This window comes from Pseudochaenichthys georgianus, chromosome 22 (assembly GCF_902827115.2).
Source record: "Pseudochaenichthys georgianus chromosome 22, fPseGeo1.2, whole genome shotgun sequence".
Classification (NCBI taxonomy): domain Eukaryota; kingdom Metazoa; phylum Chordata; class Actinopteri; order Perciformes; family Channichthyidae; genus Pseudochaenichthys; species Pseudochaenichthys georgianus.
Window position 1 is genome coordinate 2,068,415 of NC_047524.1, and position 24,697 is coordinate 2,093,111.

The following is a 24,697-nucleotide window of genomic DNA, read 5'->3' on the forward strand; positions in this document are numbered from 1 at the left end:
GCATATCAAAAACACAACAAAGCATTTCAAGAACTTGGTGTTGTTTGAAACTCGGTGTAAAAGCGGAAACATGCCCTCATGCCGGTTCGTCTCTGAAGGAAAGTTAATGGTGCTTGAAGTGTCTCTGTTAAACTCCTATCATATTACATTTCCAGACAGAAATATGATTCCTGACATCCTACTCACGTTCATCACATAACTGCATGCTAAAGGAGAAAGCTGATGCCTGTGTGTGTGTCGCTCAGAAACTCAGACATAACGGAGTGTATTATTACTGAAGCTCATTGTGTCACGTCTGCAGACTTGAGGCGTCACCACAGAGACGTCCAGTGATCTCAGGGTAATGAAGTCACTGCTGCTTTTTCAGAGTCCGTCTACAGCGAGAAGCATCTAACTGTAATTATGTATAAAACATTTAAACAAATTGTAAAAACGTACTTGGCAATAAACATAATTCTAAGTCCTATTTCTTTTTTTCTACGTATATTTTCATAAAAACATTTCATACAAATATTTTTCAATATTATTTTTTTTTCTCTTCAATATTTGTCCTATTTCGGGTGGTCTACTCTAATGGATAGTGAGGTGGGCTGATGATCGGAAGGTTGCGAGTTCAAATCCCGCCTGGAACACCACTAAGGCGTCTGCTAAATTGTAAATTATATTTTTGGGAGAATAAACCCCACAGATCCTCAACTCCGGTGTGTCTCACTCGTTAACAACGCAACACAGAGAAACAAGAACGTTGTAGTAGCCATGAACTCGCATGTATTTTCTTATTTGAGGGGGGGTGGATGCGTGGGCCACCCGAATAGGTTAAGGGGCCAAATTATGTGGGAAACACTGCGTCAACCATAGGTTTCTGCAGAGTTGCTGAGAAGCCCTTAGTAGGTGGAGTCGGCCGCTGCCGTCTCGACAGTGAAGTCAGAGTCTAACTCCCGCCTGCTCCAGCCTGATCCAAATAAGGGCAAAGAGGCGGAGCCGAGGCGGCATAAGATAAGTCCGATATTTAAATGAAGAATACTCCACCAGGCACCAACACAACAAACACGTCCGAGTTCAAGTTGTGTTCCCCAGATCAGCCTCGCAGCTGAGCCCCTGTAGCATCCTGGAGCTAACAAAGCTAGCAGAGGGACAGAAAGCTAGAAGCAGCAGTCACCGCAGAGACCTGTCCATCAAAGTGACCACGCTCTCATTTATGCAAACACTTTAAGACCTAATATAACTAAAAGGGGTGCGTTATAAAGAAATGCAATCCCCAATCAATTGTCATGAAGTTGGAATCTAACTATATCCAGAATATTTTTTATTGCAGGTGAAGAAACGTGTTTATTTCTGCTGTAAAGTTGGGCATTTTAACATGGGGGTCTATGGAAATTGCTCCTTTCTGCAGCCACCCCCTATCGGCCAATAGATGAACTGCAGTCTGTGGCACTTCCTTATGGGCTTCCCGGCTCTGCCCCAGAGTTTGCCGCTTGCTAAAAATACAGTATTTTTTGAATATTTGTATTTTATTTATTTAAAAACATTTTTTTATATTTCTTTCCTGTTATTTTTTCTCTTCTTTTAGACTTTATATTATTACAATACCTTTATTCGAATTTACATTGTTAGCAAAAGTGAAAATAGAGACAAATAACACAAATTATCTAAAATATAAATATATATTTATTATTATTTCAATTTGCAAGTAACATTGGTAATACATTTTAAAAATATATTTTAAAATTTGTATTTGTTAAGTGAAAAAACTGACTTGGAAATAAACCAAATATTCCACTTATTCAGATTTATTTATTTTAAGACAATATGTTCACATTCATGCACAACACTACAACTTTAAAACTGCACAGCTCTTCTGCTTTCAAATATACTCTACATATTTTTTCACAGCAATTTAATCAATTTCTTATATATAATTTTTAATATATATTTCAATTTTTGTTCACATTGTTTATTTTATATTATAAATACTATTTTAAAAAAAAAAGAATTCTTATACTGTGTTTGGTTTTACACCAAAAGACCAAAGCACATTTCTTTAAAGAAATGTGTCTCAATTAGGGGTGCAACAACTAATCGATTAAAATCGATTTCCAAATGAGTTGCAAACTAATTCAGTCGTCGATTCGTTGGTGACGTCATCACGTGCGTTTTACGCGCCGTTAAGCTACAACGTTATTGGTACTGGAGACATTTAAAAAATATATGTCATGTTACGTATTATTTATACAAAAACATTATATCGTAGTCTTAGTGTGGCCAGCTCGTTTATAATATGTAAAAAGACAAACAATGTATTTTCGATCAGACGAGATCTCTCTCCCTGGTCTGTGTGGGAGGGGGCGGGGCAGTTTACACACACACGCGGCTGCTACATGTAGCAACACACTGCGGAGATGGTGGAGAGAACGGTGCTCCGAGGTGTGGTTAAACTTTACCCATCTCGATGCTCGTTGCCAAAAGTGCAATAAGAGTTTAGATGTAAGGGCGGTAACGCGAGCAATTTGTCTAAACATTTAGCAAAAGTGCACCACATTCAGACGGAGGAATGCACCGGGTTCGACTGTCTTTCTAGTAGCTCTGTAGCCCCGTCCACGAGTAACGTTTTCACGTCAGGTGTTATGTATGCTAGCAGCAACACACGGAGTTAACACAATTATATAAACATGGGGTAATGATTTGAGGTAACTGAATTAGTTAGTTTGTTAAAGTTTCAGCTATTCTGTTTACAATTCTGTTATCAGATTATTTATTATTTGCTAAAACACTGTTGTTTCTTTTGATGTGAAATATTATTTATTTAATTTAAATGAAAAGCAATGTTCATTTTGTAAACAATTTGTTTAGTTCATTTAATAATATGTATTTTTTAATCAAGTATTCATCTTTATTGTCTTCATTGTTAGTTTCCACATGCCTAAAACAACCTCAAGCTAAATCTAAAAGTTGATGGCTAAATAAGAGCGCTTGAGAAATTGTGCAAGGCATAATAGTGCGAATAGTCGATTAATCGTTTCATTAATCGATAGATTAATCGACTATCAAATTAGTCGTTTGTTGCAGCCCTAGTCTCAATGTAGTATTTCTTTTGCAATGCCTTTATTTTTGAAAGGAATGCCTACATTCTCACTGCAAATAACAAAATGTTACAGAAATATAAAATAATATTGGCAAACTTTATGTATGTAAGAAAATGTAACTTTTATTCTGCAACTGAGGCCAAGATTCTTAATGTTGGCCTCGATGTACAGCAGCACAAAGAGCTTCCTCCTGCCTTTTCAGAATCCTGTCAACGTGGCAGACGTCAGAGTGAATCCCAGAGAGAAGCTTCTGTCACACACACACACGAGGTGGAAAAACGCCCTCCAGCTCTGCGGAGTGAGAGGAGCTTCAGGTACAGAGTGTGTGTCAGAGGGAGGAAACAGAGAGCTTACGCATGAACAAATAAAAAGTGCTGCAGTCAGGAGAATTCCTCCCGAACATCTGCTCCTCATTACAACAATGGCCGCCTTTGATTCCCGATGCCCACAGCCAGCAGTCTCCATGTGCTCACTCTCTCACACAGAGAAAAACTAAAACTGAAAGTTAAAAATTTGTGAAAAAATTCAGATAAATGTAAAAAAAAGTATAAACATTGTATTAAAAAAAGAAAAATGTTGTTTCTGAAACACTGCTGGAAAAAAACGTGGGAAATATCCCCAAAATATATTAAAAATGTGTAAAAATACTCAAACATTTTAAACAAAGTAGGACTCTTTAGCTGCGACTCCGCAAACTAACAAAGATGTATCTTACTTATGCCAAGACATACACACGGCCTTACATATCCAAAGAAAAATTATTTAAAATGTAGTTTAAAATGTGTTTTTAACTAAAAAAGTGGAAAGAAATGTGGGTGAAAATGCGGATGTAACCTTTTCATCCAGAGAATAACAAACTAGAAGTGAGAGAATGAAAACTCACGCAGGAGCTGAAAGACTTTACAATGGGCGTTGAGGGTTTGCAGCTAAAATACAAAACATCCTGGTTTTATTGGTTTGGGAGGAAGTCTGCGACACAAAGTGCAGAAATATTTAGAGAGCTCTCTTTCAAAGGGCAGCACTTTATAAATAGAGCCAACCACCAGATCCAAATGTTTTATACCCTTGGTGAGTTCACTGCCAACAGACGTGTTTACTCAGCTGATGAGAAATATTACTGCGCGGTGCGTAGTCTCCATGTCTGACCTGCTGGTACTCCGAAGCAGAAAATAAACAGGAAAAACATGGAAGACCGCACAAACCCAAAACATCCTCTAAACATCTATTTTAGATTCTGTTTGGCTGGTTGTCGTTTTGTATCGCAAACAACTTATTTATTTAAATATTCTTGTGATAATAAATATAATGAAGCTGCTATGACTCTGTAAATACATTTAAAAAACATGTGAAAGAAAATATACCAAATAATGAATTAAACATATCCCAAAAATGTGGGGAAATGTCAGAAAACGTAATAATAGCCTAACAACATTTCAGAATAATTTGTATTTTATATTTTCCGTCAAACATGCTTATATGGAACTAGTTTCTGGTAAAAAAAAAATGTTATAAAGATACTTTCAAGAAAATGAATGAAAAAAAGTCAGGAAAATATGGGAAAAATATAAAAAAATATTCAGGATAATTAAAAATATATATATTAAAGGGGACCTATCATGCAAAATGCACTTTTTGATGTCCTTTATACATAAATATGTGTCCCCGGTGCGTCAGGGAACTCACGCAGCGTCAGAAAATAAAACCCTTTCTCTTTTCCTCCGTACCCAAATCTTTTAACAACGGGGGTACAACGAGCGGATACAGATTTGGTGCCGATATTATGTAATTTCGGATGGTGGACCCACAGAGAGTAGCTATCAGAAACAATGCCTGACGTGTTTTGGACGTAATCTCGTCTTTGTTTACATTAGCAAGCCTCGCTAACACTCAGAGCTAACCTGTCCTGAAGAGCACATGTGTTTTAAAAAGCAGGAAATAAAGAAAGGAACTCACCTTGTGATAAACCCGCAAGAGAAAAAGCATTTGAGCTCCATACTGTTTCAGAAATAATCCTTGATGTGGTTTAGAACAGGATGGCGTTTTATCACAGCAGAATGATATGTTATCTCCGGTAGAATTCTGATCAGTCATTAGCTCTGCCTCCTTTTTTTTCTTTTTCAAGCTAGGACCCAAAATCCGTGTTCCTCTAATGGCGCATTTCCACCACAGGGTCTCGCTCGGCCTCGCCTTGTATGGCTAGGCCTCGTTAGGACTGGCTCACTTTATGCTGCGTTTCCATTACAGTTTAGTAGCTGGGGCAGTAACTATAGTAACGCAGTGTAGGCGGAGCCGTGACGTCATCTTCAATGAGAATCACAGAAAAATAACATCAGCCGTTAGCTGTTAGCTAGAGTTGGGAACCGAAACTCTGTTCCAGATGAGAACCGATAAGAAAATGCCGGGTACAGGGTACCCATACAAAATACACAATTTCCGTTCTGCTTAACGGTTCCTAAACGCGGTAGACCCTGTATTCCACTGGGTCCGTCTGCGCCGCGGTGACCCGGTGGAATACAGGGTAATGGCGGACTGGCCATCTGTGTGTTCTGGAGAATCACAGCGTGCCGTCAGCGGGCCGCTGGCGTAATGCGTAATGAAGCTTAGCGCAAGTTCAGACAGGAAGACCTAACACTCCGTATTGCGCGTCATGGCAATACTTGCTCCCTGCATCTAAATGACAGGGAGCGCCTCTCCTCAGCTAAACCTATCACGCCCCTTCATTACAGGGCTAATCATCGCACCTGTTAACCCCTCTATATATGCTCTCCCCTGTTCTATCAGCTGTCTTCCAGGTGTCAACGCGCAAGCAGCAGCAGGGCTTCGTCCCAGCTCCAGGCATTATTCATCAGCTCCGCAGTCTGGCGGATTAAGCTACAGGCGGCATTCCCCAGTCGGCTAGCGGTTCCAGCCGGCCGCCCGCAAACCCGGACTTGGGAGGAAAAGACAAGGAAATCGGGCTCCACGGAAGTTCCTCCAGCTTAATGGAAACGGGCTACTTCACCCAAACAATTGACGTACGCCTTCAGTCTCTCAAGAGGGTATCACTGGTTTCATGGCCGCTCAAATGCGGCGCTTCCGGCTTCACGCGGAACGGGTCCTCATCGCATGCGAAGCTTTACCCATTCTGGCTTCAACCACAACCCCTCCTGCAGGCAGGCAGGGCTCAAGCTACATCCCATTGGAGCTACTTCCTCCTGCGCCTCACCTCTAAAGGCAGTTGCAGCAAATTCACGAGATGTTTCGTTATATTGTCATGACATTCGGGGCATGCAGAGCGAGATCACTACCCCTTTAAGAGAGGGGTGTGGCGCGTGCAGGTGTGCTGGGCATGGTATGGTAGAGCGAGCGGGATTCATGTTTTCTAGAAGTAAACAAGGCAGCAGAAAAAGGAATTTCTGTGATCTTACGAAACAGAAGAGCTAAATAAATGCAACGACCTCCCAAGAAGAGCTCGCCTCTCTCCAGTCTTTCCGAAAAAATGGGTTATTGAACCCGAAGCGTGTTGCTTCTGCCCTGGGAGACGACAGAGAGTCACCCCCCCCCCCCCCCTTTCCTCGACTACGGTCTGGGAGCCGACAGGAAGTTCAATACGATGCATTGCTACCTTTAGTTCAGGGTAAGGTGAGTTTCCAGGCAGTGTTGGGTGTAACGTGTTACAGTATGGAGTTTCAGTAACGTATTACTTGCATTATTAATGCAGTCGGGTAATTACTACCCATTACAATGCTCAGTAACTAACGCAGTTTCAAGCTTCAACACAGCGTTACCTGAAATGAATGGCGCCAACTCATTTCTAATAAGCAAAGACAAACAAATGCGTCTATGATGTATTTTCGATCAGACGAGATCTCTCTCCCCGGTCTGCGTGCGAGGGGGCGGGGCAGTTTACACACACGCAGCTGCTCCATGCAGCGGAGCACTCTGCGGAGGTGGCGGAGAGAACGCGCTCCGATGTGTGGTTAAACTTTACCCGTCTCGACGTGGAGAATGCTCGTTGCCTAAGTGCAATAAGAGTTTAGCTTTTGTCTAAATATTTATCAAAAGTGCAGCACATTCAGACAAAGGAATGCACCGTTTTCGACTGTCTAGCAGCTCTGTAGCCCCATCCACGAGTAACGTTTTCACGTTAGGTGTCATGTATGCTAGCAGCAACACACAGAGTTCACTAAATTATACAACATGGGTTAATGATTAGAGGTAACTGAGTATTTTATTTTGTTGGGCTGTTTTCCGGGAATAATAGTCAAAGCCGTCAGGTGCAGCATAGGCAAGACGAGAGATTTATCATAACTTTAACGAAAACGTCGGCTACCACCCATATCGTACATTCCTCCACATCTGCAGTCCTGCAAGGACGCTCATCCAAGGTCTGTATGCCCCAGGCGCAACCGCAGCTTTGCCAGTACCTCGCGCCAGGAACCACATGGAAAATAATCTTTCAACCCCCCCCCCCACCCGCATTAACGCCACACATTAGCAGTGGCCGTATCTACTCACTCAGACACTCAATGAGTCTTCGTTTTATTCACGGATGCTGCCCATCCGTGGGGTTTTTGGGGAGTTTCTTCAGGGAGAAAGAGAAGCTCACGTAATATGATAGAAGACAGTCTAATCACCCAATCAAGTGCATCTATGTCTCACCGTGGCGTAATTAAACTGCTAATTAAGCTAGTCCCATATCATGGGTCATGTTTCAGTATTTACCTAAGCATACATCATTTTATGCTGCGCATATTGTCTCATTTATATTGGTCATGCTCACATGGCTTACGATAAGCCAGGATATAACATTCATGTCTCATTGTACTCAAGCTAACAGCTGCATTACATTGTCTACATCTCCCTCTTCCCCCGGACATCGACTCGTGCCGGCAATCCTAGATCTCTCAGTTTACCTATGGTAAACATGCATATAACTGGTGGTGGTGTCTTAATAGCATTCCAGGGCTTCATCCAGGATAGGTGCAGCAACCCTGCCGCAATCAAGGTAATTATTCCTCATCCCTACAACAACCAGACGGCCATCCAAGATCTCTCTTTCCTGGTATTTATACATTTAGTGGTAGTGTTCATCTGTGCATTTTAACCCTGCATCGCAGGTCATCGACCATCGTGTCGGCAAGGTTTAGTGGTAGTGTTCACGTAAGCCCAGCGCTGATTCCGGCCGTCGACTTCCGAGTCAGCATCCTATGATGTACAGTAAGCCCGGCAGTGATTCCGGCCGTTGTTTAGTGGTAGTACGTAAGCCCGGCCTGATTCCGGCCGGTGCCTCTCGGGTCAAGCATCTTATGATGTACAGTAAGCCCAGCAGAGAACAGTAAGCCTGGCAGCGATTCCGGCCGTTGTTTAGTGGTAGCGTTCTTGTAAGTCCGGCGCTGATTCCGGCCGTCGACCTTCGGGTCAGCATCTTATGATGTACAGTAAGCCCGGCAGTGATTCCGGCAGATCGTTTAATCCACATGTTAATCTCTCATTTCATCCATAGATTACCGCAGTCAGCCCACAAGACGTTCCGGAACCTCTGCCCAGGAGCCAGCACTCAACCCGTCAGGATTCCTCCCCTGCATCTCCTCTCTCTCTCTTAAATAGAAGCCCCCTAGAAAGGCACCTCGAATCAGCAGGTCTATGAGGAAGGGCTTAGCGCGTCCACCCTCAAAACATATGATTCACTTGGAGAATGTTTGCGACATTTTGCTTTTCCGTAGGCATCACACTTAAACCTGTTCTCATCTCCACCGTGTGTGCCTTCATGTGCTACTGCGCCACTGATCGCCACCTCAAACCCCAATACATCCGGGGCCTCTTAGCAGGAGTTCAGTTTAACGTTCGCGTTCCGATCTCGGCTTTCCCAGCCTGTTCGCAAACCAGTCAGTCAAACTCATCCTCAAAGGTCTCATTAAAACGTACCCCCCCGTTTCAGACCGGAGACGCCCTATTACACTCTCCACTTTACACCTCATGTTCTCCAAGCTTAGAAGCGGGGTATTCTCCCCTTACATCGATGCACTACTCGACGCTCTATTTCTCCTAGCTTTTTATGCCTTTCTTAGACCAGGCGAATTTACCACCGCTTCCCTCACTTTCAATTCCAATAGAGACGTCAGCTTTTCTGACTTATCCTTTCACGCCAGCCATCTTAGTTTATATCTTAAACACTCCAAATGCGGCGGCGCCTGCTCCGTCATCGCCGCCCGCATCGATTCTCAATTCTGCCCTTATAAAGCCATGATCAAGTTTCTACGGCTTAGACCTACCTCGAACCCCCTCTCGCCATTATTCCTCATCTCAGGGAATTTTCCTTTAACACAAAGACAGTTCAACATCTATTTAAAACAAGTCCTCATTAAATCCGGGTTATCACCCCTTCTACACACGGGGCACTCCTTCAGAATAGGCGCAGCTACTTCCGCTGCCAATCAAGGCGTCTCGTCCTCATCCCTGCAACAACTCGGACGGTGGTCCTCCTCCGCTTTCTCATCCTACATCCGCCCTGACCTCAATGCCGTGCTGGCTATCCAAAGGTCTCTCCAACCTTAAACAAATTGGTACGTATGCATATAACTGGTGGGGGTTCTTAGCATGTCAGCACGTATGTTGCCCTACGGCTCATGTTCAATTCTGTTATTTAAACCTGCATGTCCAGGCTGTAAAACCTTCGGATTGTATAATGTGTCCCTGCTAAAGCAGGTTGCCCCGCAAAAAAAAATGTTCGGGAAGCCTCGCACGTTCCGGGCACCCGGGGCACTGGTCGGGTCGCTCGGTGCGTCCGGGTAGTCCCCGCTCACCCGGGATGCCCCGTACGTCCGGGACGCCCTGTACGGCCAGGATGCCCCCTCCGGGATGCCCCGTACGTCCGGGAAGCCCTGTGTGGATGCCCTGTACGATCCAGGATGCCCTGTACGGCCAGGAAGCCCCGTATGTCCGGGTTGCCCTGTATGTCCAGGATGCCCCGTTCTTCCGGGAAGCCCCGTATGTCCGGGTCGTGAAACCTCCGGTCCGTATTATGTTTCCCTGCTAAAGTCAGGTTACCCCGCACATTCGGGAAGCCTCGCACGTTCCGGGCACCCGGGGCACTGGTCGGGTCGCTCGGTGCGTCCGGGTAGTCCCCGCTCACCCGGGATGCCCCGTACGTCCGGGACGCCCTGTACGGCCAGGATGCCCCCTCCGGGATGCCCCGTACTTCCGGGACGCCCTGTATGTCCAGGAAGCCCCATCCGGGTTGCCCCGTCTGTCCGGGATGCCCCGTACGGCCGGGAAGCCCTGTACGTCCAGGAAGGATGCCCGGGAGGCATCAGTCGCTTATATCCTCACATGTATTAACCTCCTTTTCATCCATAGATTTCCGCCGCATCCCGCAAGGTAAGATTCACATTCAGTACTTCATCCTGCATTCTTTTGGGGGTTCATCGGAAATGGTTCTTCCCTTCCCGATTGATATCCTACTAAAACTTGGGCCTAATCGCCAAAACAACATTCATTCATTTGTGATGAACTGTCATCATTATGTTCCATTGATATAATGTGACCGATAATAAATATGTATTCCATACATCATGTCTCTCCTGATTGAAATGAAGCTTAGCGCAAGTTCAGACAGGAAGACCTAACACTCCGTATTGCGCGTCATGGCAATACTTGCTCCCTGCATCTAAATGACAGGGAGCGCCTCTCCTCAGCTAAACCTATCACGCCCCTTCATTACAGGGCTAATCATCGCACCTGTTAACCCCTCTATATATGCTCTCCCCTGTTCTATCAGCTGTCTTCCAGGTGTCAACGCGCAACCCTCCTCCACCCCTTCGCCTCCTGCTTCCAACTCAGGGCCAAGCTTAACCTTCTCCCTTCCAACCGGACCTAACCACTTATAACCACCACCAGTGTCTAGACCCAGGGGGGTTCATCGGAAATGGTTCTTCCCTTCCCGATTGATATCCTACTAAAACTTGGGCCTAATCGCCAAAACAACATTCATTCATTTGTGATGAACTGTCATCATTATGTTCCATTGATATAATGTGACCGATAATAAATATGTATTCCATACATCATGTCTCTCCTGATTGAAATGCCTGTTAATAGCTTGCCACAGGCATAGCTCAGTTAAAATAAAGCACAGCTATTGTGCAATACATTTGTATTACATGTATATTCTTTATTTGTAAAAATGTTAAAGCTTAAAAGAATAAAGATATTATTATTTTTGTTATCTAAACATTTAACCTCTTTCTTTTATCATTTTGGGGGGAAACGATAATCGATAAGAACTGGAATCGGAATCGATACATTTCAAACGATACCCATCCCTACTGTTAGCACTCAAGCTCAAAGCTCCTCATATCTGTTCAGAAACTAGACAAAAGCTAAACAAGTACAAACCACAGACTGTCTGTGTCATGGTGAATACAGTCGCTGCTTTATTTATGTCTGTAGGCCGTTGCTGTGAGTGTGGACGGTCGGAGCATATACTGCGTTAGCTTAGCCGATCTTCATTCAGAAAACGCATTTTAAAAAGGTGTTCCGCCTGCCGTCTGTCTGCAGACTTGTCAAAGCAATAATTCATGGTTTTTACTAGAGATGTCCCGATCCGATCACGTGATCGGGGATCGGAGCCGTTCACGTGATTTTCCAAAAATCGGGGATCGGAGCCGATCACGTGATTTTCAAAAAATCGGGGATCGGGAGAAAAAAATCGGGGATCGGCATTTTTTTTTTTTTTATAAAATATTTTTTTCATTTAATGTTATAAAACAAAAATGACCATGTTCACGTCTTAAAGTCATCCTGAGGACTTAGTTTTGGTTTAAAATTACACAACATCATGTATGTGTTGCTTTCTTTGGGCTTGTTTTCAGACCTGGTTGCTTATTTCTCTGAAATCTGGCAACAGAGTGGGCGCAGTGTCTAATAGTAGCAGTAAGCTAACGAGAGGCTACGTTCAGCTGGTGACTCGGGAGTCGGGACAGAGCAAATGTCAGGAGTTTGGAAGTATTATAAAATTGAAAGCGAAGGCAGTGTAACAGCCAGATGCAATGTTTGCAAGGCGGAGGTTCCGCGTGGTGGAAAGAACAGAGCTACGTTCAACACGACCAATCTAATACGCTACCTGAGAAACAAACACCAACAACAACACGGCGAGTACACAGAGGCCACTCAGGTAACGGCACTGAAACAACCGACACTTTCAGAGACTTCCGAAAGGAAAGAGAAACTGCCCCAGAACAGTGAAAAGGCCAAACAAATAACTAGATAGCTGAATTCATCGCATTGGATGACCAGCCGTTATCTGTTACCTTTTTTTTCTCTTAATGCATTGCATAAAGATCGGATCGGGAAAAATCGGTATCGGCAGATTGTCAAAATCAAATGATCGGAATCGGATCGGGAGCAAAAAAAGGTGATCGGGACATCCCTAGTTTGTACTAACCGGTATCAGTATGTTGTTACTTCGGCATCATTTTGGAAACGTGTATTACAATTACATCATGGTCAAATATGTTCATCGTGTTGTAGTTGTAGCCCCCTTGCCAGCGATTCTCTCTAGTTTAGCATACTCAGCCCGACAGCCTGGTTGTTGGCCCGGAAAGAACCTCGATTTTCTGGGGCCAGAAAAACTGTGAAATAGTACCCGCTAGCCGGAACTACGCTAAGTGGAAACGCAACCAAAAACGGGCCGGGCACGCTTAAAGCGAGCTCCGCGCTGTAGTGGAAATGCGCCATAACAGGGCTGGAAAAGAGGGGTATGAAGGATTTCTAAAATGCATGATCTGTTTGTATTTTGAGCAAAACACATAGACATGTTTTTATATATTTTTGATATATCTGAGACCCATAATATATGCCTAAAATAGCACTTTAACATTTATTACATTTTAAACATATTATTTATTCTATGACAATAGATACTTGAATATTTTCTATATATTATTATTGTTATATAATGATCTGCACGTCCTCCTTCATCAAATGTCAGACTCATTACCCGCTGAAGGTCAGGCTGCACAGCATGCTCTGTTATTCTGCATTCTGTTATATAATCACATCGAGATGTTGGGTGGCCTCAGGCTGAACCACCATCACAGTAATATTCACTCTGCATTATCTGAAGCCACTGGAGAGGAACTCTAAACACTCCTCGTATCATTTGTCCAGGAATTACTCCGGATTAAGAAGCTGGAGCGCCGCCCTGCCTGATGGATAGGTCAGGTTTCATTACGGAAGACACAGCCACAGTCTTCACAATAACAGGAAGGAAATACCAACACACTCAGCTGCTAGAGCTCACGTTGTATAACCCTTAAATGATTTCCATTTCCTGGGGGATGCAGTCATTTGACAGGCTGTGTCCATGCGCAAAATGCGTGTAATAACGTTGTATTTACGATGTTACATGGGTGCAATATGAGCCTAATAACAGTCTTATTAGGGCGTAAGAACAGTGTAACATCAGTATAATAATGGTGTAATAAGGCTTTAAAAGGGGTGAATGTGTAATACAATTTATGTATTGCAATGCTGCTATTATTAATACAAGCTGTAGCCTGTATTTAATGATGGCAGCATTGCAATAAATACATTGTGCATGCATAGCGCATCTCCAAATAAAGGCAATGGCAGGCACTTTAGAAAATAACAAAAAATAAACCAACATCATGTTGTTGTTGTTTTGTTTGTACTGTTAAACATGTTCCAGTAAAGCAAACAACGGAATTCCTTTTGTCTGAGTTTTTTTTTTTTTTTTTTCACAACCACTACACCAAACGCTTAATAATAAAAGTTGTTTGGATTGAGACACTTGGGGAATTTGTTTAATATTTTTTCCTGTCACATGTTTTTGAAAAGATCCGCAATGGACGAAGAACGGCTGATTTGTGAAGTAATTCCTAAAAAAAAATGTTTAAATGTGTTTTCTTTATTGAAGTGTCACAATTAAGGAAGGCTGTGCTAATTAGTGCTACATTTTCTTTTATGAACTGTTGTGAAACATTTGTTTTGGTCACCAAGAATGCAGTTAGTGCTTAAAATAATAGCGTCTGTTTTCAGTCTGTGAACTTTTTGCTACGAAAATCAATGTTTTACCTCTGTGATTCACCAAAGAAGTATCTTTTTCTGTGAACTAACTTTTACCCAACTTTGTTTGTCTTCGTTTATTTCACATAAAACTAGGGATGCACGATAATTATCGGCCCGATAATTATTGGCCCCGATAATATACAATATATATTTTGGGTAAAAAAAAGAAAAAATACTGCGGTGTGGGTGGATTGGGATGAGGGGCGCTTGTTTTTCACTCGGCTCCTCCCGTTTTGCCAGTACTGTGGTATTAGTGGTTTAGGAAGAGGGGAGTTCTTCACAAATCCAGCGCTCCCTAATACTTCGAACCTGATCAGTCACCTGAAACATCGCCATCGCTACGATGGTGTGTTAAAAGCGTACGAAGACAATAATACAATACAAAGTGGGTGTGTGTGTGTGTGTGTGTGTGTGTGTGCGCGCGCGCACATTGGAGCTATGTGCAACTCAAGGCATGCTCGAACCGGAGTTGCCTGGACGCTGCAATCATGTTGTGCCCTATCCGTGCTGAGTGTGCTGACTTCTCCTACAATGTCCCACTGTCTGCTTCCTGCATAAAGTCAAGTGCTCGGCGCACTTGTGGCGAAATGTCGCTCCTCTGTTTTCATTTAAACAGCTCCTTATATCCGTTAGCGCAGCTAGCTAGCACCAGATGCTAACAACAACAATGCACGTAAGGTCTCTCTCTCGCTCGCTCGGGCCACACACACACACACCATCCCGGTCCTCCAGATGGCCAGTCGGTGCCTGCCGGTGAGCGTGGAAGTGTGGTCTGCCACAAGCGGGCGGCAGGAGCGGGGCTGTCAGCATCAGCTTGTAGATGGTATTTTAAACTCGATGCGCTCTGAAACTACGGGGCGGCCAAGGAAAAAAAATACACATGCGTTAATCGCGTTAAAATAATTAGTGGGTAAATCTTTTTTTATTATCGGTTATCGGTATCGGTCTTGAGAAGCAGGAAGTTATCGGTATCGGTATCGGTTTCAAAAACCCAATATCGTGCATCCCTACATAAAACCCATTCATATGTAAGAAATACCCGCTGAAAATGTTTCAAACATGCAACCCAGACTTAAAGCAGCAAAGGTGAAAACTCGGTGCAGGACAACTTAAAGCTCAGGTTACCTTTTTATGGAAAAATGATTCCAACATTCATAACATCTGGCCTCCATGTGACTCTCACACACACACCGTCAGACACGTTGCAGCATGTAATCTCGGCAGCACCGCAGAGCCACCCGCCCATTACATGCTGCAAATAGAGCTCTGTGTTGCAGAGAGGACAAACAATGAGCTGCGATTACAGACATACCCTGAGAGCACCTGATCCACCTCCTGTGGAAGAAACTGTTTACTATGTCACACCTGAGGAGTCACGAGGAGGAGACGTGGAAGGGATAAGACTTTGTTTTTAGGTAGGGATGTAATAGACCTTTGAAAAAGTTTCTCACATGGGATCTTGCAAAATATCCCCTTTAAATCTTGTTTGTACAAGAGATGTGCTTAAAGGATTTCTTAGTCAACCAAATTGTCCTGTAATGCATTAAGAGATGCATTTCATTTTATTTAACCTCTTATGATTCTTTTTTTTATACACAAATGTCCTTTAACTGCTAATTTTTATTCAATATTTTGTAATTGATTCAATCCAAAATAGAGCAATTGTCATGAAAACCAAATAAAGTATTGTGGTTCTGGTTGCAGCTCCAAGCCTTACGCCCCGTCCACACAGCTTAAAAAAATTCTTCCAACGCTTCTCTGCCCATTGACTTTGAATGGGGATGACGTCACTTTGCCTCGCTTTTCGCCGAACTGCATTGTGGGGGAGCAAAGCTTCAAAAGTTGAGCAATGTTCAACTTTTGAAGCTGAGCTGGAAGCGCCAGCCAATCAAATCCCATTTATGCAAATCTGCCAGTAGAAGCGCTAGCCAATCAAACCGCGTGCAAGCAGGGAGAGCCAGACCGCAGTTCATTTCCTCATATTCCAAACGAGAAATTACGGTAGCAAATCACCCGGTTCTTTACGACCAGAACTATTAACGGGATACAAACCGGAGGAACCAGGCATGGAGGGAGGTGGCAGAGACAGTGGGTGAAACTGGTAGGTTTTCGCCTGTTTGGGGAGTTTATAATATATATATATATTGCTCGCATAAAATCCCCGGGATTTTTTGCTTTGTATGTCGGGGGCGGGAGATTCATGCAGGGTTTCCCACACATAGACTATACTTGGGCGGGCCGCCCAGGTATGTTAACGGCCGCCCAAGTATATTTCGCCACCCATTTAGTTATTTTTTTTTATATATAATTTTTTGATAATTTTTTTTTTATTCGTCCGTGACCACGACGCCATCTGCGATCGATTAACTTGTGGACAATGATCCCTCGCTCCCTTGCACTGATCTCGCCTCCTTCTGGCCTGTTAAGTGGCCTGCCTCACACAGGGTGACTGGCTGTCCACATGATGTGGCCTGCCGACATGGCCACTGTCATACAGATCATAAATCTAAGCCCTTGATTGGTCTCTGTGTGTAATTCAAGCTCGGGATAAGCTCAGCTCAGGTGAGGTAAAGGACTCTCTGAGTGTTTAGATAGTTAACTTAGTCTAAGTTCTCAGTGGGTCTCAAACGGTGTGGTCACCATTTATGTAAACACATATTTCCATTTGAGAGGGTAGTGATTGGTCTAATGGACAGTGAGGTGGGCTGAAGATCGGAAGGCTGTGAGTTCAAATCCCGCCAGGAACACCACCACTAGTGTGCCCTTGAGTAAGGCACTTAGCCCTTAGTTACTCCAGGGAGAATGTCCCTGTAATCGGTCATTATAAGTCGCTTTGGATAAAAGCGTCAGCTAAATGAAATGTAATTAGTAAAATATGCATGAATAAATATATAAAAAGTTAACTGGGTGAAAAAAGGTAAGATACACTTTTAAAACTTGTTGAGAGAAAACTAGTCTTTGCTGCTGCCTCAAAGAGGAGGAGAGGAGGGAGACAGGAGAGGCTGTTTCAGGAGCACAGACACACATAAATTAACCAAAAATAAATTAATAAACAAGTTTCAGTGTTTTTTTCATATTGGAAATGGTATGTTATTGGTTATGGCCATGATTTTATGATTATTGAAATGTATACAGTTCTGTTTAATATAGGTGTTTCCATAGATCTAGTCTATTTATTTTCCCCTCAAAATGCACAAGATTGATGAATTTAACTCCAAAATAAAAAATTAAATCTTACCGGGGGGGCATGCCCCTGGACCCCCATAGAGGATTTGAGGTCGACCCCCACTAAAAATTACATGGATAGGTTCCTAAATACATTTTTTTTTTTTTTTTTTTAAAGTAACCCATTTCCATGTGTGGGTAGTAGATTTAAACTATAGGGCTATCATTATGGGCCCTGCCTGTACCTGTTCGCTCTGCCATCGCGTGAAGGGTCTGCTAACAAGTGACCAACAGAAAGGTTAATGTTGTTGCACGTCACCTCACCCCCCCCCCCCCGCTAGCCTCTTCATGTCACCTGTTATTGTGCCATTATAGCTTGAAAATGACCTTAATACGAGAAAATAATATAAATCCATAATCTGGCCTGATTGCTCTTCTTACACCAAAAACAACTCTTACAATTGGAATTACAACTGATATACTGAGCTATTAATATGATGCCAGCAGCTCTTCCTAATCTGTGTAACTGGTGTCTGACCCGGATGTGAATCTGAGTCTCAGTAACACGTCTACCTGCAAACTATCCAACCAACCATCTGAATATCCTGCAGGAAACCCTGAGCGTCAGGCAGAGCGTGAGAGATAAGCCGCTAATATCCTCGGGGGGGAGGCAGGTTAAATCCCTGCTGCACTTCCTCTAAACACTCACTATAAGAAGGATAAAAAACATAATCCAAGGAAAGGGGGAAAGCGAGACAAATGCAGGAAGACCGGAGCCACTTTCTTTCTTCTGGCCCCCTTTAGTGCACTCCAGGCGTGGCGTGAGGAGTAGGGCTGTCCCGAATACCATTTTTCGGGCTCTGGATATTCGGTAGTAATCAGCAGCAAATATTCGAGTTGTATGCCTTAAGTGTCATTTGGCTTGGCTTCCTATTTTGTACGGACATGCTTTTATTTTGAAGGAGAGTTAGCGCTGTTGACAGGAAGTTGTTGTTGCTATGGAAACAACGTGACGGAGATTCATGGAGAAAAAGTAATATCTACATGTGGAAATGCACTGCGAGGATTGCTTTTTTAAATGTCGTTGTACCTGGTGCGATGACAATAAAGGAATGATATTCTATCTATTCTAAAGACGGAGAAAGTAAACTATAACGTCGTTTATGGTTAAGTGTTAGCACCCCCTGAAGAGGCACAAGCTCTTAAGTTAATATTGGAGTTTTCAACTAATTGAATTGCAAAAACGAAGAAAAAAAATATCCGAATAACATTACATTACATGTCACTTGTTAGACGCTTTTATCCAAAGCGACTTCCATACTCAGTACTGTGGGCAATCCCCACAGGAGCAATTTGGGGTGAAGTGTCTTGCCCAGGGACACAACGACATGCTGACTGCAGCGGGGTTTGAACCTGTCACCCCCTGATCCGAACACCTACGGACAACCCACTACACCACACACCTCATAACGAAATTGAAACCCGAATAGTACTCCAACGAACGAATATTCGGGTACAGCCCTAGCGAGGAGTCATCAACATGCCTCTGCTGCAGAAAAGCATGCAACACTACAAATGTACTAATTGCACTATTATTCTAAATATGACACTAATGTAAATTGAATCATATTCAAAATCTGCCACAATATCTAACCGCATATGTCGATATAGATATCAATATTTGCCCAGCCCTATAACAGCGTTGTAATTTACCATCGCCCAATACTGAATGGAGCTTGAACGCATCATAATGCAACTTCTGTTAGCTTCATTATTTACCTAGAAGGAATGCGCTTGTTACTGATAGTTGGCCAAAAAAGAACACAGCGTGATCATTGAGCATCCGTATAGTCTCAATTTGTTTTGTGTTTTGCCTGTTTACTTCCAGTTTGGTTGATTGGGAACAAAACACCACTAACCAACAGATTGCAGGGGTGGAGACACACGCCTTAAAGAAAAGCCCGTTTCAGGCAAAACTGTGACAAGGAGCCTCAAAAGCAAAATGTCTGAAATGGAAAAAAAGAGGGAAATGTAAGTTGTGTGAAGGTCGACTCGTAGCCGTGGTTTGAACGCGTTGTAATGTAATCGCAGAATGCGCGACTGCATGTAAACAGGGATACTTCTGGAATATTCAGGGTCCAAAATGAAAACCCGCCAGCTGTTCTTTCAGAAATCAAGTGGACATAATATCACCTAAAAAACAAAAGGTGACTTTTCAAAAACATGGCAGTCTTTCTGATAATCTGCCTATTGTCTGTATTCTTTAAACTCTCACTTTCCTGAGACACAACAGAGAGATAGTGCAGTGATATAAGTGGAGCTTGGGGCGCCTGTATAGTTTACTTACAGGACAGAGGAGATAACACATGTAAGAGATAGAGTTCCTCCATCTTTATGACAACAACAGTCATCCCATCCGCCCTCATTCCTCCGTTACTGTCCTGAAACACACAACAGGGTTCCTCTTACACCGTATCTTCCCAAAACAAGGCCAGTGCAGATTGTGAGATAGAGTCAAGCAAGAGCATTTTATAAACAAACCTCTGAGACGGTGTAATAATCCCCTCCGAGCGTTTTCAAGGTTTCTGTGAGATAATTTGCATAACTAGAAGACGATTATGTTAAATGACAGGTTATCTGCTCAGCTCAGGTACTGCTGTGTAATGGTTTGGCTTTCTCTGCGTAGTTTCAGCAGGAGAGGAAGAAACGCCTGAGGCTGAGGATGCAGCTGAGCTCAGTTTAATACGGAGGAAATCACCGATAAACTCAGGAAAACAACCGACTCAGCGCTCACCGAAACAAGTGTGTAACAGGTGAACAGGAGGTTTCAGGAGCAAAGAGAAGTTCCAAACAACCAACTTTCCTGATTTCAGATGAATGGAAGTGTCTAAAAGTAAGTCAATCTATGAAGGTTAAATATTTTCGCATCAAGTATTAGAATCATCATTACAGTCATTTGAAATCTGCACTGTTATAATTAGTTATATTAGACAGGGAGGCCATGACATTTCAATTATGTCAACATGTACTTCTATTGTAGACATTGGTAAATGTTTATTGAGACAACAAATATACATTGTTATGTTACTTAATTGTTGTAAAAATTCAAATGTCTAGAGTTTGCTAGAGTACAAAAATGTGCACATTCGGCAAAGTATTTAAAAATGGTTGTAACCGATTATTATGTTATTTATCATAGACTGTTTACTTCCGGAACATATGCGTCACTGTGTAACACTTGCACTCCTATTGGCTCGCCGTCCAACACATTGTACATGATAGGCGAAGGGGGCGGGACATCTCTACTACTACTGATATACACCTGAACATCAGCAGGAGAGGACTCTTTAAAGTAGAGACACTACATACTGATATACACCTGAACATCAGCAGGAGAGGACTCTTTAAAGTAGAGAAACTACATACTGATATACACCTGAACATCAGCAGGAGAGGACTCTTTAAAGTAGAGACACTACATACTGATATACACCTGAACATCAGCAGGAGAGGACTCTTTAAAGTAGAGACACTACATACTGATATACACCTGAACATCAGCAGGAGAGGACTCTTTAAAGTAGAGACACTACATACTGATATACACCTGAACATCAGCAGGAGAGGACTCTTTAAAGTAGAGACACTAAATACTGATGTACACCTGAACATCAGCACGAGAGGACTCTTTAAAGTAGAGACACTACATACTGATATACACCTGAACATCAGCAGGAGAGGACTCTTTAAAGTAGAGACACTACATACTGATATACACCTGAACATCAGCAGGAGAGGACTCTTTAAAGTAGAGACACTACATACTGATATACACCTGAACATCAGCAGGAGAGGACTCTTTAAAGTAGAGACACTACATACTGATATACACCTGAACATCAGCAGGAGAGGACTCTTTAAAGTAGAGACACTACATACTGATATCCACCTGAACATCAGCAGGAGAGGACTCTTTAAAGTAGAGACACTACATACTGATATACACCTGAACATCAGCAGGAGAGGACTCTTTAAAGTAGAGACACTACATACTGATATACACCTGAACATCAGCAGGAGAGGGCTCTTTAAAGTAGAGACACTACATACTGATATACACCTGAACATCAGCAGGAGAGGGCTCTTTAAAGTAGAGACACTACATACTGATATACACCTGAACATCAGCAGGAGAGGGCCTTTTCACATCCCTGAATAAAAAAGGTCTTAAGCTCCAGAACAAAAAGCCAAAACACAGCTGTGACTCGCATACAATTGTAAGTGGGAGGGGGGGATTGCCTTGTGCAATGTTGGGCTATCCCATCACACATTCCTGCACAGAACCATCAGTATGAGTCACGGACACACACACACCATCTCTGTGCACAGGTTTCCTTGTTGTTTCCTCCTCAGGCAACTCTCTTCCTCTCTTCCTACCATTCACTTGGTTTCCACTCTGAGACCTTCACAATCACAAAAACACTAGTTTGTTTTCCTACCCCCCCCCCCCCCCCCCCCCCAACACACACAGCTGGAGTAGCAGACACCTGGCATGCTGGGAAAAGACCCACACAGCCTACCATGTGTACTATGGCAGGGATCCCAATAACTGTTATTTTCATTAACGTTTCATTGTTTGAGGAACTTTGATGACAGTTTTTGACAAGATGACAAGGTTTTTTAGAGACCAGTCCAAGGTGAGGGCTTACTTTGTCAAAGATATTCACTCAAAACAAAAACAAGAACATTCCAGATTTGAGAGGCTGGAAACCGCTTTTAATACCATTTGCATGAAGAATACTCAATTGACTTTCAAAATATTTCCAGATCATTATTACTTATCAGTTAATCAACTCGTGTTTTCAGCTTTAATGTCTACTGGAAGAGTCTCAAATGCAATCCTCTCTCTTGACTCTCACTTTTGTGGTCAAAACTCCTCTTTTAATTTGGTAAAAATGTTCCCAAAAGTCGTTGTGCAACATCTATGCAACAATACTACAATAACAACCACAAAAAGATTTGGCAACCAACGCGTGAATGACAGGGTAACTAAATCAAGCAACCCCAGGACACAAGTTTTTTTTTTAAAGAAAGCATCATCCCTGCTGAAGTGCCCTTGACCTAACCCTGCCCCTAACCTTCCAGGGAGTGCTGACCTCTGACCTCTCTGGAAACAGGATTGGCCCTAAGACTTGAATTATTATGATAAAGCACAGCATGGGTCACAAAGTCTTGGAAAATGGGGATCCTAACAATGCCTAAAATGTGTTCCTTTTCCCCAGATTGCTCTGTGGTCTGATATCAAACAGGCGGGGGAATTGTTGACATTCCTGAGAGCTAAGAAAACAACATGCAGTTTGTTTAGAGGAAAAGAAAAAAGGGGAATGTGCAGCTCCAGTTACACATTATTCTGTGCCTTTAAAAACATTAACACATGCTTTGCAGTCAAAATAACATGTATTTTGGTCCACAGACCAAATGGCTAGTCTATGTTTTCTGGTTGCAAATAGCACATTGTAAATCTAAACTTGGACAAACTGGTTTCTCCATAAAGGGCGGTCAACTCTGGAAATAACAAGCAACTGAAATCTGTTAATTGCATATATAATGCTTCAACACAAAGGTGAAATAGCTGTACCCATTTAGAACAAAGTGACTGTAAATGACAAAGCATTGCGAAATGTAATGCATTTCTATATGCATACTGTATTGTGGTGTTATGATATGTAAGCTGTGTATTTTGACTAAACTGTACAAGTAAAAAAAAGTTGGAAATTAGCTTTAAAGTCTCTTTGCAGCATTAGTTCCATGATCTGCAAGTTACATTGTATTATCCCTATCAATTAAAAACAACAAATCGAAACTAAAAGCTACTTTTTCTACATATTTCACCAGTATTTGGCCTGTAAATGGTCATTTGGAGCCCTGTTTGAAGTACTGTTGAAGGGATGTGTATGTATGGTAATTACACAACAATAAAAAGACATTTTGGCCACTCTTTCTAAAAAAATTATGGACTTTGACAACACAATACACTGGCTAAAGGTACTTTTAGTGAGTTTACCAGGTGTGTTTTGGGTAAAATCATATTATTGGTAGCCTACGTAAACTAATAAAAAAATGAATAAAATAAAGTTATCAATTCCCTTAAATTCGCCATGCTTCTTATTCAGTTTAACATGTCTGTGCCATATCAATTAAATGCAAAATGCCCCAAAAAAAGGAAAAATACATTTGGTTTCTCAGATTTCATGGCAACAGTCCCTGTGAAATATCTTGGCAGCATCCGCGATGGTGAAGCAACTTAACAACTCAAAAAGTCGCTTAAATCTGGTTTACACGCCACAAAAATACTACAAATACTCCATAAAACCACACACATACTTCATTTAAAAAGCAGTCGTATGTTTGAGAGTTGTTTTATGACGTCACACTTGTAAAACTCCTAACCGTTAAAGTTGCACAGTGAGAAGGATTTAAAAAACGAGCTCTGAAGCATCAGCAAAACTCACCTTTTATATGGACAAAACAAGGTATTCCTTAAAAAACGTAGAGTGGTAATCCAAGCGGGTTAAAATGGCGATGAATAGAAAACAAAATACGGAGGAAAAGATATCCACAGTCTCGGGAAAAACCTGAATAAGTTTCGGGAGAAAAGTGCATATCTTGCCGCCTTCGACTGGAGCCTCGTTCTGGTCCCCGTAACAACCGACGATAGGAATACATGTGCGGTGGATGGGAGCTGGAAAGGGGGTTATTCGGATACAGATTAAGATTTTTGAGAAAAAAGGACCCTTACACAATAAATCACGTAATGTTTTTACTTCAATAACCTCTACAGACACTCTGTGATACACGTTAATGTATTAGTTTTGGTGTGTATTTGTTTTATTTCCCAGATGTTCCTTGCTCCACCCCCATTGGAATGCTCAGTTGGTATCGCCCCATTCCATTCCTTCCCACTGTGCCGCATTTATTCTGGCGTCGCCCGTATGCGTGTATTAAAAGCGCACTCGAAAAAAGAAATTGAGGATGTAGGGCAGTTTATTTTTGCGCATTTTATCACTCTGCAGCTGGTATTTTTGTATTAAAAGCCCTTTTTTATTTAAAAGCCAGGATCATTATGATAAATGAAGGAATCTGAGTCAGAAGATGGTTAAAGTAGGTTTTTATCACATATAAGTCATTTGTTTGGTTTGTGATTGGAATTAAAATCGAAAAATTAGAGGAACTGTTAAGAGGGGGAAAAAAGGAAATATGTTAAAAAGATACATTGAAACATATTACAAAATACTATTAAAACAATGTAGCCTACAGTATCAGTTTTTTTTCATTCTGCTAATTAAATGTAATGTTACAATCAATGAAACAGACTATGG

The 24,697-nt window shown here is 42.3% G+C and overlaps 1 protein-coding gene across 1 annotated transcript in view; it reads right to left on the reverse strand.

Annotated features, from left to right (window-relative positions):
* The window catches only part of frmd6 (FERM domain containing 6), a 51,386-nt gene extending 27,245 nt beyond the window's left edge, over positions 1 to 24,141 (reverse strand). The window contains exon 1 of the mRNA XM_034112110.2: positions 23,831 to 24,141. The gene's annotated coding sequence lies outside the window, so the exon portion shown is untranslated. The remainder of the gene's footprint in view (positions 1 to 23,830) is intronic.
* Between the last annotated feature and the right edge of the window lie 556 nt (positions 24,142 to 24,697).